Raw genomic sequence first — 15,977 nt, forward strand, 5'->3', positions numbered from 1 at the left:
GTTTGCAGTTCTGCTGCAAAAGCAATTGGTACATTTATCTCAAGTACGGGTAATCTGTGGCACCTTTTCAATCATTACAATATTATCAGAAAAACTTAGTGTGTGCCTCGTGGTTGTGGATTTGTGGGGTTCAGATGAAATTAATAATCATTGTGTTCACTGAAAGTGAACCATAACTAGGCCATGTTCTAAAACAACTCTGAAAGAAAATTGAAATATACTCCCTCCGCCCGGAATTAGTTTGAGCGTCAACTAATTCCGGACGAAGGAAGCATGTTCTAACGTGGAGTGATGTACTTCAATATACTCCCTCTGTAAACTAATATAAGAGTGTTTAGATAACTAAAATAGTAATCTAAACGCTCTTATATTAGTTTACGGAGGGAGTACTTCCGAGTAAGGTATCACTGCATCAGCACATTACACGATAAGGTCATCATCTTGCAAATGTTTACTGTGAAGGACCATGCTTCTGTCACTGTTGTTGGATTTTTTTTCCTGAAGTTTTATGTGTACTGAAGCATATGCTTTCTTCAGTACATGGATGAGACCAAGACCACCGATCTGATGCAGATCCTGTTGAGCATGTGCACATTACCAGAGTGGTGCACAAGACATGGTGCTTTGTTAACATTCTCATCCATATCAAGGCACTGTCCAACAAAACTGTGCCATTCAACATCATTTCCATCTATTGTTGATCTTCTGGAAGATTCACTAAAAGATGACAAGGTATTGGCAAGCATCTTGTCTGTTTGTGGAGAAGTTAACTATTCGTGAAGCCTCGACTACAACTCTGGGGAGGCTACTCTGTTACCAATTAGATACTTAGCTAGTAGCAATGCTGCACGGTGTTAAGTGCAGACTTCATCTGAATGGCCTTGCTTGTTCAGTGTTCCTAATTATGGTGCGGACTTCAATCCTAATTTAACGGACCTCATCCGGCTCTCAAATCAAATGTACTACAGCTCAAAGAGCAGCAGTTTTCATTGCTTCAGCCTTTTGTCCTAACAAATCAAGTGCCCATTCAATCTGCAGGTTGCAATTTCAAGTAATCACAAGGCAAAACAAGCACAAGTAGCCTAAACCCTGCAAGCCAATTTGTTTTCCTCATTTCTAAACCCACACTGTCTTGATCAATGTTCTGCATCACCAGTGCAGACGTATCAAACAGATAGTCCAAATTATAAAATCCACAAATTCAGTTTTTCGTTGCTCCCCACCAACTATAAGGCCTTAATACCGAGTTACTGACGGAGTTGCATAAAGTAAGAAACGCAGCGACATGAAAGCAATTTGCAGTCTCAATACCTCTCGCCTTTGAGGTTGTCATCGACGCCTCCGTCATCCCCAAGATCCTCCTTCGGCGTTCCGCTTGCTTAAGATCTGAAAACAATACGCACACCATAGTACACAGAAGAAACAGAACATTAAGCTGTCAGCAATCCATAACTACTATATACACATCGAATCCGATCCGACGGTGCAAGAAAGATTCACAATCTACTCACCGTGTCGTGGTCGTCGTGGTCGACCAGGAGTACAGGAAGGCTTCCCTGAGCTGGCTTTGGCACATGAGTGAATCCTGAACCAGAGAAACACCAAAAGAAATAGATCATCACCATGCGAACCGAAAACAAGAGGTCTAGGGAAGATCAAAGAAACACCTCAACAACAAAATCGACTATATCTCTTCTTTAATAATTTCTTTTCTTCTTTGTAATTCTAATTTTTAAACATGGCAGAAGAATCTATCCCTATTAAATCTTGCATTAAGATCTAAATTTACTGTGTGACATATATGATAATACCCCAGCCAAAAATCTGAGAAGAGAAAAAACTAAAAAACCGAGAAAGTTCCCTTGGTTATTTTAAGTTTCTGTCGAACTAGCAAAATCATCTGTAGGCAGTTCTAGTTTTACGCCGCCTGAAGAACTGAACTTCCTCGGCCACCTCACAAATGTAGGACAAGTCAGGCAAGCAATAATATATTGAGGATGAAAAAAACGCTTATCAATACATGAGTTGAGAAACCAATAATATACCTTCAGATTTAACGACGTAATTATCCTAGAAAGATCTTAAGCCAGGAGAGCTCTTCAACTGAATCAAAAAAGCAAGTCTGCATATCAATCAACAACATAAGAGACGGTTTGTTAGCAAATCAACAGTAAACAAAAAACACGCTGCTAATTCTTGATATCATAAACCTGTAACATTTGTACACACGAAGCCATGTCAGTAGTTCTTACGCCAAATTAGTATACCACTTCCATAGTACTACACCGTGTAATTACTATACGATTAACAGACTAAGGAAAATCATTTCAACATGAATCAGATAAACCATACAGAACTAATTAAGGTGTAAATTCAGGCACATACCTCTGCTTATAGAAGTGTCTCTTACAGTACTCTCTTCCATAGCTTGATTACAGATCTAAGCTTCTGTGTAGCATGAACCAGAGAGCCCGACATGGCAATGATGAGCATCGATATATTAAAAAATATATTCCTTCAAGTCAGTGGCAGAAAAAAGAGAACACTCATTCAGTTACCACATAAAGGCATTCACATTGGAAATTAAATGTAGTGGCTTATCAATCAAAATACAAAGGTAATAAAATAAACTTGAATAACCGGATCATGATTTGGTTCTGGGAAGTATCCTTTGCGACCAGCAAATTCGATGTCAAAACTTAATATGCAAAAGAGGGCCATCTTAGAGTATTCCCCTTCAGGACCATGGCTTACCAAATCTGAATATCTGTTGGTCGACTTAAGGAATGACCGAATGAACAATATCACGATTTAGAGACAAGAATAGAGGCATTAAATTCAGTATGTAGGATACAGGCAATCCAACTCTAGCTGACAATAGGACATGATGCGAGTTGCTTTGCTATACATCCGAGCAGGAAGTTCGATCCAATTGCCACCAACAATGTTGCACTCAATCATAAAGAAAAGGGCAAAGAGAGTGTTGCTTTCATATGTCAGGAAACTCTTTGAACCAAGACTGCCAATCGTTATGCCCCTTTCAAGGACACCTATAATGCACACAAAAAACATGCCAGCTGTGGTAAGCCATAAAAATGTGATGCTGCTGCTAGCCACTGATGCAGAAAATCAGACAAGGTGGGCACAAAGTAAAGATCAAAGATTCACACAATAATTAGCAGCCAAGCAAATGAAAATCTTCTTTAGGCTAAAGGTTATTCATTGAAAATAGAGCTAACAACGTCAATTGACAACAATGGAAAATAAGTGTACTGTTCTTAAACTACCACTGACCATGACGGCTAGCAACCATTGTACGTAGGGCAACTACTATCTTGAGGAAGGACTGAGATTTATTTGGCTGGTGATGCTTAATTGTCCCAACAATAGTGATTCAACAAGGCGCCACCAACGACGAATACTAACATCATATTTGGAAGTACATACCTGTAGAATATTATCTTCCCGGGTTTAAGATTGCTCTCGTTAAAGAATGACAGTAGTAAATCCCTGCAAAAGATGCTACGGTTTGAAACACCATCGCCATTGACTACTCTGAATGAACAAAAAAGACATACCTCAGCATCCCAACGTGTACAGGGGTGCCCTTCTCATGTGCAACTCTGTAGTTTGTGATTTCATGCCATTCCATGGAGGCCACCACGCACCCATCACAAATTATGCTAACTGCATCACCACAGTGACATCCATTTCACCTTCTGCTCATCATCAATTAACCATGGATATACATTTACTATTTTCTGAATCGCTAGTCAAGCATAGGAAAAAATACTTCAGTTCAGAGGAGTTGTATTCGGCCACACCTATCAGAAGACGCCTCAATCTATAGGTAAGCTATTCTATGTTGCATTGCTGCTTATGATTTCATATTCTATCTACACTTCTCAAATTTATGTTGTGGGGCTTCACACAGAATTAGTATATTCCCTAATAATTAATTTGTATTTCTCAAACAAAGTCTTAAAAGAAATACAGATTCAATAACTTCCGAACGTCAGGATTTTAGCGTTTAGTCCTGAACGCCTCGACTGCCGTCAGATGGTTTGCATAGATCTTAGAGCAGGTGACACTGCCAAGTCAGCAGAGAATTAGTTCGGGATTTTCCTCCTAACTCCCGAACGACCTCGTCTCCTTCTCCCCCCGCAGCCTTATCCTTTCTTTCCCTCACCCACTCTTCCTCTCCACAACGTCTTTGTGGATCGCTGCTGCCGCCAGCTCCCCGCGCCGCCGCGTTGGGCGGGGTCGAGGCCGCATACATCCTCGTCATCCTCGCCGGCGTAGAGGTGCGGTCGTGGCGGAGGCCAAGCGCCACCTGCTCGCCTGCGCCGCCGCGGCAGCCGTCTCCCCTCCTCGAGCTCGTTCAGGCGATGCTCACCGAAGCGCGGCGTGACTCTGGTTCGCCCCCACCGGCTAGAGGTGCGGCCGTGGCGGAGGAAGAGTACCGCCCGCTCGCCTACGATGCGGCGGCGGGCATCTTGGTCATCTCCCTCCTCAAGCTCACCGACCAGCTCGAGGTGTGATCACGCGAAGAGGGCGGGCGCGGCGGCGGCTGAGGCGTACAGGAGCAGCATGCGCGGCGGCGGAGCAAAGCAACGCCGTGCCATCTCTGCTCCCGACCGGTGAATTGGGGGAGGCAGCGACGAGTCCAGCCATTCCCGGCGTGCACCGGGCGGAGAGCGGAGTCGGGTGCCCGGCGACGAATCCCCTGGGACAGTGCCATGCGTCCGCGCGGGGGGGGGTGACCCGATGGGAGCCCGGCGGGGAGGTGCTCGAGCTCGAGCTACACCACGGGCGAGGGGGATCCGACAGGTTGATGCGCCGTCGCTCTCCTTCTGCAGTTTTTGTGTGTGCATATGTACAACGTCCCATTTTCCCCATTTTTACCGATGTTTGATGAATTTTGCTAGATGCTGAGTACTATGAGCTTTTTTGAACACATTTTTTGCCACTATGTGTGTACGAAATAGTCCCGAAATTTGCCATGCTACACTAAAATCTGAGTAGAACATAATTTTTTGCTGTGATTTTTGTAGTTACTAACTTTGTCATGTGATTAGTACACAAATTTAGGTTTTTGGTCCTATAATACATGACAATTTCTAATCACGATGTTTAGCACAACATGGAAATTCCTTAGATTATTACAAATTCTCATACCATGGCAAATTTATAAATTGTTAGTTCATTCACACATGACAATATTTTTGATAGATTCTCTCTTAATAGTTTATTGCCATGGGAACTTAGGTAAATTTACCATGTTAATAAGGGTAAATTAGCCATGGCAAATAAAAAGTAAAACTTGCCATGCCAATAAAAGTTAAATATTGTCATGGAGATTCACGTAACTTTGTCATGTTAATAAGGGTCAATTAGCCATGGCAAATAAATAGTAAAACTTGCCATCGCAATAAAAGTTCAATATTGCCATGGAGATTTAGGTAAATTTGCCGTTATTAATAAAAGTCAAATAAATAATAAAACTTGCCATGGCAATAAAAAGTTAAATATTGCCATGGGGATTTAGGTAAATTTGCCATGTTAATAAAAGGTAAATTTGCCATGGCAAATAAATAGTAAAACTTGCCATGGCAATAAAGTGTTAAAATTGCCATGGGGATGTAGGTAAATTCACCATGTCATTTTGTGTTGTTTTCGACAATTTAAAGAATTATGTGACAATTTAAAAAACCATAAGTTGCCATGGCAAGAAAGCAATGACTTTGCCATGATTCGAGAACTAAATTTGCCATGATTCGATAACTATGTTTGCCATCTTCCAGGATGCAATTTTGCTATGATGCGTAAACTAAAATTTGCCATGATCAATCAACTAAATTTTTTATGTTTACATGGCAAAAAGTAAATTTTGCCACCTTCCAGGAAAATTTAAGAAAAATTGTACAGTGAGACGGCAAATTTAAGAAAATCACAGGAAATCTGTATAATAAAAGAAAGTTGGTTCAGGCTTGGTTCAACAGTTGGATGGTACAAAAAAAATTGGAACCACCCTCTGTACACCATTAGGTTCTTGATTGTATGTCAAATTTTGAAAGTTGGTTCAGGTTTGGGTCACAGATTGTAAATCAGTTTCACCCCATTCAGGCATTGGCTATTAATTTGATCCATCAGCCATGCCATGTCAACTTAATATGTTCAAAAACATGGCAAACTTGCCACGGCAAAATTTACTTTTACATACAAGTCAAATTATTTGTTTTAGTCTATCATTGAAAATTAAACTTGCTTTTCTATTTTTGCCACGGCAAATTCAGCTTCATTGATATGGCAAATTTAGCTATACTGCCATGTCAAAGTTTACCTTTTATTGCCATGGCTGTACGTTTTCTTCATACTTTTTTATTGCAATGGAAAATTTAGTTTTAGTGCCATGGCAAAATTATCTACACTGTCATGGCAAATTTAGTTTTATTACCATGTCATAATTACCATGGCAACTTTGTCCCTAGATTTTTTTCAGTGAGTCTTTTTCTTGGTCCAGCGCATTTTTAGGTCTTTTTTGTGTTTTCTCTATTTATTGGGACAGAAGCAGTTTTTGGGCCTACAATATTGTTTTTGTGTATTTGCCATGGCATTTTTATACATGAAGGCAAATCATTTGTTCCTTTCTTGTGGTTTTTAGGCTTGTTTTAGTGAATCATTATGCAACTGGCCACGGTGGCCTTATTTTGTTTTGGGCTGGCTGGTTCAGCGTCCTAGTGGGCCAACGTGAAGCGTTCGGTCTGGGGGTAGCTCCCACGCCGAACGAAAACGTTCGATCTGTTCCATCCTTCGCACCGAACCATTCGTTCGGATCGATCACCTCCCAGCCCGAACGATCGGGTGTTATCGCGGTCCAAGAAATAACCAAACACCATGCCATCAGCAGCCTAGCAGCCAGCATGGAGCATAGTCTATTTCAAAGAATTGATAACTCGTCGGCAACCAATTCAAATGGATCATAGTTTCAAATTCAGTAACGAATGTTCCAACCTGGAGCCTAGCCGTTTTGACTTGCCTTAAGTTTTTTCTCCTCCTTCTCTCTTGCCTGCAAGCAGAACAACCTGGCCCATAAGTGATCTTTCCCCACACATTCACATAGAACAAGTAGTTTGACGTCGGCCAAAAATCAGGAAAAACTGGTCACCAATTACCAATTCGGGCCAAAATCATAGTCTTTGATGAGGAAGTCACCGAGTTCCAGGAAACATACCTTCTGGTCCTTCTTCAACTTCTGCTCCAGGAAATGTCTTTGATGGCCGTTTGCGCCGCCGCGAGGAACACGGAGGGGCGGTCGCCGCTGGCTGACTTGCCGGCGTCGAGGTAGATATTGATCCAGCGTCTCCGCTGCCAGCAGCCTACCACCACTGCCATCTCGTATGTCGTCGAATGCAGCGGAAGGAAGCCGTGCTACGCCACCGCCGAAACGCCATGACACATACCTCGCCCCCACCGGTCCACCACTTCCGGCCACTCCGCCTTATCAGCCGCTCGAGAGGGGGGAGGAATACAGAGCAGCAGCACGACGCATCGTCGGATCCAACTGAAGGCAGGCTCCTCTATCTCTTTCTTTCTTCTTGGCGAAGGAAATGGGGCAGTGGTACGTGGGCCAATTATTAATACGAGCAGACGAGAAGGCGCCGAGAAGGCGCCCTTGTCTCGCGTGCGTTGACTGCCTTCGTGAAGTTACCTTGGGGATTGGGGAGGTGTTAACTGAGCTGCAGTAAATCACGGGACGTGGCATAGGCGAGGAGGCGCTCCTTCCGCAACCTTAATGGGTTTAATTTGTGTGCTATGGTGAAGTGTTCTTCCGAATTCTCTTTTCTGTCTAGGAAGGCTGACTAAATGGGTTTATCGACAAATACCCAAGCCTCTATCCGGCAAGGTTTTCGCTCTATTATTCATCCATTTGGATGAAAAGGACCCATGGTGAATTTTGGGCTTGGCACGTGCCCTTTTTTTGGTACCTGGCGGTGTAGAAACGAGTGGTGTACTCAGCTATTTGGTTCATATTTTTTGAACGGGTGTGGCTATTGGTTTGGTTGACTTAGCATTTTTTTACTGCATGTGGGGCAGGCTTGTGTGGTCGCTTCTTACGTGCTTCTTTTGCGTCTGCTTCTCCGTTCGATTTGTCTCCCAGCCGCTTCTGGCCCAATCGATGTTTCTTCGTTCGGTTTGTCTCCCGGCCGCTTCTGGCCCAATCGATGTGTCCCTTTCTGTTTCTGCCGCTGTTGGACAGCGCTCACTAGTGCCACTTTGGTCGTGTTTGCATGCAAATCTGGCATGTGGTGTTGGTTCTCGACACGTGTGAAATCGTTTTCGCCAGAGCTTTCTCGATCCAACTTGATCCGATTTTTCTGGAGCGGTTTGTCTCTATAAATACCGGAGTGCGTCCTAATCGCTGTTGCACTTGCACCCACTGCACCACGTCCTCAACATACCTTCACCCCGCCACGCCCTCGCCGTGAGATCTTCATGCCACCGTCTTCTTTTGTGCCGCCTGCTCATCAAATGCATGGATGTGGGTGATGCTGCTGCCGGTTTCGCATGTGTGAGTCTCCCAAACCCATCGTCCCGGACCTCGCGGTCCGCGAAGCTCGAGCTTTGTGAACGACCAACGGAGGAAGGCGACCGGCCATCCGCGAAGGAAGACGAGGCAGGCAACCACTGGAACGGCCCGGCGGTGGATGGCTGAAAGGGGCCATGGGGAGAATGTTCACGCGGTCGCAGAACGGATGGCATGGTCTTGAACGGAGAAGGACGGAGCGGTGGTGGCGCTAGGCGCTGGTGGTCGCAGGGAGGAGGCGACTGTTCCAAGTTGCCATGCCGCCGAGCTCGCAGCCGCCAGTGGAGTTTGGTAAACTCTCTCATGTGACCATCCCCTCTCTGGTTGCCGCCGCCGTACCTATCCCGATTCCTGCCCGCTCCTCCCCAACATCTTATGTGGCCATTCCCCTCGCTGTGGCCGCCCTGTCGCACGCTGACTCGACGACTCCCGACGCTCCAGTCTCAGCATCCCCCAGCGCCATCCTGCTAGGCTGCTACACGCTGACCACGATGACCTCCACGAGGGTCGAGGTTCACCGTACTACCTCACGCGCGGCTGCTATCTTGCGATTGCGCGGCTTGATGCGACGGACCTTAATTTACTGCTTTGTCAGGAGATCGCTTAGTTTAGGCGGTGGCTGCTTAAGGAGTTTATTCTGGATTGGATTGCTTTTCCTCTATGCGTGTTGTCAGGTCGGTTGGTGGATTATATGTTTGCTGGTCGCTTATAAATTATAAGCTAGTCTTCAGATTTGACCATGTTTTTTCATCCCGCTGCGTTCATGGTGTAGGCGATTCCCTCCACTGCTTCAGCTGTTGATTCTCTCTGTCCTGTGGTTGATGCGGCTGCTGATTCGTCGTCTCTACTTTAGGATGGTCGTGTTGCTGTTTCGGCTTGATCAGTGTTGCCTGCAGGGTTTTGCTACTATGCGTTACCTTTATTGTTTTCTATATATCTTTCTTTTGTTCCACCTGCTTGATGATTTCTTTTCTATGTATTTATTCGTTGGCTGCTATTCCGGATGCTGTTTATCTTCATTACTAATGCTAAAACTTGAAACCTGAATGTAGCTATATATCAGGTAGTTCAAGTTGTTCAGAAAATGATGATTGATCTTGAGATCATATCGTACCTACATCTTATTGTTCGAAGGAATTCCTTGCTATTGGTTTTTCCTCTTAATTAAACCCTGATGTATTTACATGTCCAAATAGAGGCCAATTGAAATTTACATTACATTACATTGTACCTGTGTCACTGAAGTTGTTATAGTCTGGAAAACAGTGCACTGAAATTGTTAGGCTGAAAAACAGTTTACCGAAATTGCAGCTAATAAGTGATTAAGAGAATGAAAACAGTTGGTTTTGATACTAACGTGCTTTGATACAGATGATTTGGTTTTTCAGTTTCATAGTGCTATATATACCACTGGAAAAAATTTGGAACTTGAAAACTCAAATAAATTCAGTCCGCTCAGCTCAGAGAGAATATAATGATTTCTAATTTTTTTTAGCACACTGCTTTATGGAAGATTTACTTTATGAATTCAGTCCGCAGACTCTTTTCATTCAAAAAGCTTTTCTTTATGAAAGATTTCAATTCCGCGCCAATAGGATTTCTGTACATATACCATAACATAAAAATAAAACGAACAAGCAAAAGCATAATAATTAATCAAATAATAAATAAATAAAGTTTAATATCACCATACACAGAATTTTTCACATGGCGTATAAACAGGCGGGGCGTGCCGCCGCGCGGGCATTGCTAGTAGAAATAACTGCTGGCACTAGGCCAACTGGTCAACCCAATTAACTTGTTGACAAAAAAGTGTGTGCGTATATATATATCCACAAAAGGCACAACGTTCCACATCAAATGTTTGGATCAGAATCTGGCGTTTCTATTGGATCAAAGTCAGGTGTTCTCGATGTTCTTCATTTTTGCAGAGAGAAACATCAAATGATATTGGATCAGATTGATTCTTGATGTTCTTCATTTTTGCAGAGAGAATCATCAAATGATATTGGATCAGAATGAGGTGTTTCTGTGCCGCACATTGGAACAATCTGCCAAATCTAAATGCACCTTTGGTCGAACAATTTCTTGGATCAATCTCTTCTACCTTCGCAAGATCCATCTCTTCTCCAGCTGCTATTTTCTAGTACTCATTTCTATTTGTTTGGTTTGCTCGAATATCTCATGAAACGTGTTTCACTTCGACAACGGAAGGAAAAGAAACACTTCAGTCATCCTGAGCTCTCACTCGAGAAGAAAATATATGCTATTGTGGCTCCTAGCACACACACTATTTGCAGGCATATATAAATGGAGGGTGCATCACAACACAAGCCAGTCTCATACATTTTTTGCCTTGTCATGCATAGATTGCCTTCCTTGGGAAAAAAAAACTCCGCATAAGAGAAGCGGACCGTGTTTCTGCTTGTGGTCCATTTCATTCGATCCGTCTAGGTCTCCCTCTGCTATTGCAATGCCAATTTGAGGCGGATTTATTAGCTGATCACGAACTAATCTGTGAGGGATGGTGGAAAAGGCCCGTGTATCTATATTATTAACTAAAAACTTCAAGATAAAAACATAGCTGTAATTCTCCAGCTACTAGCAGGATTTGCGTCCTGAATGTAGAATAATTGTGACAAATTTCATTCACACATACTATGTATAGGTTTCAACAAAGCTCTAGAGTGGATACATAACAGCATGCGTACATAGAGCGTATTAATTACTGTGAATTTCTACTTGTTTGTAAAGGGATAAAACTAGTAAACAAAATATGATGCATAAAATTTAAGTGAATGATGTCTTGCAAATGTAGAGGGCTGGTTGTATCTGCTTTCGAAGTAAGAGTATCGATTCCATGAAAAGCTGAACAAAATGGTCATTTGCCTCTACAGAGATTGACCGCAAAGTGCTTGCAAGTTATCTTGGGCATCTCCAACAACGTACTCCAAACTGCCCCTAAATGTCTGGACCATGGTGTCCGGACGTTTTTTTGCCATCAAACACCGTGCCACAAATGTCTATGAAGTATTCGGGTTTCCGAATTCCCGCAAACTGGACATACACTAGTGGGAGGTTTGTAGGAAGAGTCCGTGGACAGGCCAACAGGGGGAAGAACTACATCAGGAGGAGATGTGGCTCCTGAGGGGGAGTGGTGTCTGGCTTTGATACTTGACAGTATCCTAAACAAATGTTATTTTCCCGTGTCAGCTTTTGTCATCACTATTGATGCGTCTGCTGCTATTGTTTTTTGGCGAAGGGGACTCGTCACACGTGGGTCAATGGGGTTTGCTTATTTATTTGTTATCTATCTGGCTTCGTGCTAGCTTATACCATGACGGCCGAAATCACTATTTTGACCCTTTTTGGAAACTTAAGCACGATCCGCCCCTGGTTTCAAAAAATGTAACGCCATAGTCATTGGCGGTTGGGTAACACACCCTACCACCGAGGACCTCGGCAGTAGGGGTAACGGCTCTGACAACTCTGCCGACGTTGATAAGACCCTACTGCTGGTGTCCCTGGCGGTACTAAAGAGTTAAGTGAGTTGGGGGCTCACCCAGGCCCCCACCCACTCATTCACCCCCAATCCTCTTCCTCCCCGAGCTCGGCCTCTCTCCCCTCTCTCTCCCCCACCCAAGCCCCCACCAAATCCCTCTTCATTGGGTGAGATTTGTTCGGAGAATTTAAAAAATATTTTTGGATTCTAAACATGTTCATAAAATTTTCAAAATGTTCGCAAATTTAAAATAAGTTCGCCAATTAGAAATAATTCATGAATTTAAAATGTTTGTGAATTTTAAAAAGTTCATGAATTCAGATTTTTGTTGCAAATTTAGAAAAGGTGTTCAAGAATTAGAAAAATTTCTGCGAATTTGGAAAGTGTTGGCTTGAAAGAATGTTCGTGAACTTGAAAAACATCATAGAATTAAAAAATGTTCATAGATTTTTTTAAATGTTCGTGAATTTAAAAAATGTAAATGAATTTTAAAAAGTGGAAAAAATGAAAAACTGTTCACAAAATTTGAAAAATGTTCAAGTATTTAAAAATGTCTGTGAATTGAGGAAGTGTTTGCGAATTTTAAAAATATTCATGAATTTAAAAAATGTTCACAAATTAATAAAGAAAGCAGTTAACAAACAAAAAAGGAAAGAAAGAAAAATATAGAAAATAAACTAGAAAAAAGATGTAGAAAAACAGAAAAAAAAAGTAAAAAACTTCTAGAATTCCAGAAGCTTCCTAAAAACCGGTAAACTAGGCCTCTTATGCCGGAGTGAACGTGCCACTCCCGAGCGAACACGGGCAGAAAAAATTCGTTCAAGGGGCCAGCCCAGGTGGGAGCCATTGTAGGCGATCGCTCTATATTGCTCGCAGAGAGCGATATGTAATTTTTTGTGGGTACATATGTGCAATATCTTACCAACAATAGCTAACAATATTGCAAGTAACACAAATCGTATGAACAATTCCATTGTTGCATGACATGCATGCTAGGTAGAGAAAGCATCATTAGCATACAATGGCGTGCTTTAGAAGGAAAAAACAACATAGATGTGTACTTCAGCCGACTCTCCTTACTAGTATGGAAACAAAGCAACACTTCCTTCATGCAATGTCTCTGTCGTTGATACATCTGTTCAGAAACCATTGGAGTTTGTGTTCCATAGGATTTATGTCTATAATTTTACTCATTAGGCAGATCTGGCTTTCTATTTAAAATCGTAACCACAAAATGCAGACCGAACCATCTAAAATAATTTGGATGATGTGGATGAACCGCACTGTGTTGAAAACAAGTCTTTGTATTGTAATCTTTTGGCGAAAAGGCCTAAGGTCATATATTAAGTATAATAACTCCTTTCATGCAAATCCATATTAAAAGATAAAATTACAATCAAATCCTTGAAAGTGTCGAAGTCTTCTTCCTCCTGCACCCACCGGCGGCGTGCCGTGAGCATAGCTCGACGTCACCTCTAAGCCTCCGCCTCGGTGAAGCAAACTTTTATAAACCAGTCTTTGTGTTGCATTGTTAATATGTAATAGATTAAATTCCAATGGGAGTGGCATCAAGAAGGTTTCAAATGAGGTATTGGATTGAAATGAGGCGCTCGCACCAAGAAACTTAGCACAATCGATATATTCCAACCATTGCTGTTTTCTAGTACTAATTGTTTGGCTTGCTCAAATATTTCATCAAATGTTTCTCTACGTACGCACCAAAAAGAAGAGAAATGCCATTTTCGGTCATTCTGAGCTATCACACTCGAAGAAAAACATGCTCTCATGGCTCCTAGCCACGCCCACATACTATTGTACAAGTGGAGGGTGCATCCCAACACAAAACCATCATCTCATGCATTTTTCCCAATTCTCATGCAAACATTGCCGTCCTTAAACAAGAAAATAAATCTGTTTTTGCTCGCGTCCGCTTCATTAGATTCATCTGGGTCTCCCTCGGCTATGGCTATGCTGATTTCAAGAGAATCTCCCTACTGAGATGAGCCAATCTAAAAACTCAAAAACTATAATACTGGCTATAGTTCTTTAGCTACACACCGGGATTGGACCCTCAATGTTACATGGTGTAATTTTGGAAAATTCCACTCTTCACATAAGATGTGCCGGCTTCAACAAAGCTTAAGAGTGGTGAACTGAGCGTAATTAGGATGGGTAGCTTCTCGTGGTGGAATCAGTTCATCAAGGTTTAAGTCCTAGACTAGGCACTAGCATTTGCATTTGCATGCTTAATAATATGGTTGCATGCATCATATTGATGCAGAGGCCGGGAGTAATCCTCCTTTAAAAAAACTAGTGTTTGCATTTTTTATGAATTTATTTCATACTTTTCGGCGATGTTCGTTAAGTGGTAGGAGACGTTTCCGTCGACAACGAAGGCGTTGTGATGATTTCTTCAATCTTAAGATGTTATGCCAGCTCAGTATCTTAGATGTGTTGATCGGGGTAGGGTGTGCGTGCGTGCAAGCATGTGCGTTTGTACCATGTTAAAAAAAAGCTCGAAAGTGGGTACATGACAACCTCCTATGGAAGTAGTACTGATAGGCATAGCATTACTGATGACTGAGAGACATATCATTACTAATGAAATTGCTCGATTGAAATGTACTGAATAAATATGCAGATCGGAACAGGCATACTATTACTAGTGAAATCGCTTGATCAAACTATATTGAATCGGAATGAGGCGTCTCAAATATGTGTATGGGAACTGACTTTGTTGATTTGCTCGATGGAACTCAATCGCCCTAGTGTGATCGATGAATTCCACCACTGATATTTTTTTTGAAGCATCAATCGATTTGAATTGAAAGCACGAGTGCAAAAGCATCCATAAGGACGGGTACGACAATTTTCTTTCCCATAATGATAATATGAGTGCATTGATAGTTTGATATTGATCCGCATGAGGCAACAACCCTCACTAGAGAGAGGAGATTAGCACTGTCATACGGCTGCCGATGTCTGTTAGCTATAAAGTTAACTTCTGGTTTTGGCGTACTATGGGAACATCAACAAAACAACTGCCCTCTTCACTATTGTTACTTCGAATTCCCAATAACAGCTCAGGATCCAATCGGTATGTATCTTCTATTCTCCTTTTCATATGCTTGCTCCAACTATCCTTTACATGACGCCAACAGACATTTGTAGGACTTGCCATGTGAAGCATGATACCGAAGCTCCCGTTTATTACAAAACTTTTTCTTTTGCAAGACTATACACCCAACAGATTTGAGAAAATTCTTGGCTTTTTATCTCAAAATTTCCTTTCTCCTGGTGTTCTACACATCAGCTTCAACACAATCTACTTATTTTCCTACACCATTAGATTTATTTTCTCGCTTGTTTACCAAGTCTTGCCATGTCCCATGAAACTGCTGCATCAAGATTTACTTTGTGCACTGCCAAATAATTGTGATTATGAGGAATGTCTTCAATATTGTTCCCTTTAACTCGTTTAATACATTGAAACACGAAGCTCATTAGTACTTGAAGGATAGGAACATAGTCTCCCACACAAGTGACATATACTGGTATCTTCAAAAAAAAACTTTATACCATTATCTCTTAAAAATATTTGGTTGTTATGATCTGAAGTTTTGAAATACTTTTTTTTGAAACTTGAATTTTTGAAATTCTGAAGAAATTGAAAACCGACAACAGGTGACAGGAGCAGTAGTTCTTTAGTTATCGGACGGACCTAGATTCCTGATACCCTTTTATCTATGAAGACTCAATGGCTCTAGTTGAATGACATTAGCAAATGTTTCCCGCCGTTGCTTTTCTCTAGCTTGCTCTATTACTTTTCGTATTTCTGTTTGCTTTCCATGAGGATGAGCTGAGTTATAAAGCCAACAATGATGTATG

The 15,977-nt window shown here is 42.0% G+C and overlaps 2 long non-coding RNA genes across 5 annotated transcripts; one reads left to right on the top strand and one right to left on the bottom strand.

Annotated features, from left to right (window-relative positions):
• Nucleotides 1-1,078: 1,078 nt before the first annotated feature.
• Nucleotides 1,079-9,360, bottom strand: LOC120968019 (uncharacterized). 4 transcript variants are annotated; one of them, XR_005761953.2, is made up of 10 exons: nucleotides 7,235-9,360; nucleotides 7,015-7,069; nucleotides 3,579-3,687; nucleotides 3,448-3,510; nucleotides 2,855-3,050; nucleotides 2,641-2,767; nucleotides 2,386-2,515; nucleotides 2,046-2,122; nucleotides 1,512-1,585; nucleotides 1,079-1,386 (listed from the first exon to the last, which is right to left on the bottom strand). It is a non-coding gene; the product is annotated as an uncharacterized lncRNA (long non-coding RNA). The 4 variants fall into 4 exon arrangements; XR_005761950.2 differs by having other exon boundaries at nucleotides 1,079-1,144; nucleotides 1,312-1,386; nucleotides 2,386-2,767; XR_005761949.2 differs by having other exon boundaries at nucleotides 2,386-2,767.
• LOC120968020 (uncharacterized) lies at nucleotides 3,695-9,704 on the top strand. The gene is made up of 2 exons (XR_005761958.2): nucleotides 3,695-4,830; nucleotides 9,360-9,704. It is a non-coding gene; the product is annotated as an uncharacterized lncRNA (long non-coding RNA).
• Nucleotides 9,705-15,977: the final 6,273 nt, after the last annotated feature.

Source organism: Aegilops tauschii, chromosome 7 (genome assembly GCF_002575655.3).
Source record: "Aegilops tauschii subsp. strangulata cultivar AL8/78 chromosome 7, Aet v6.0, whole genome shotgun sequence".
NCBI lineage: Eukaryota > Viridiplantae > Streptophyta > Magnoliopsida > Poales > Poaceae > Aegilops > Aegilops tauschii.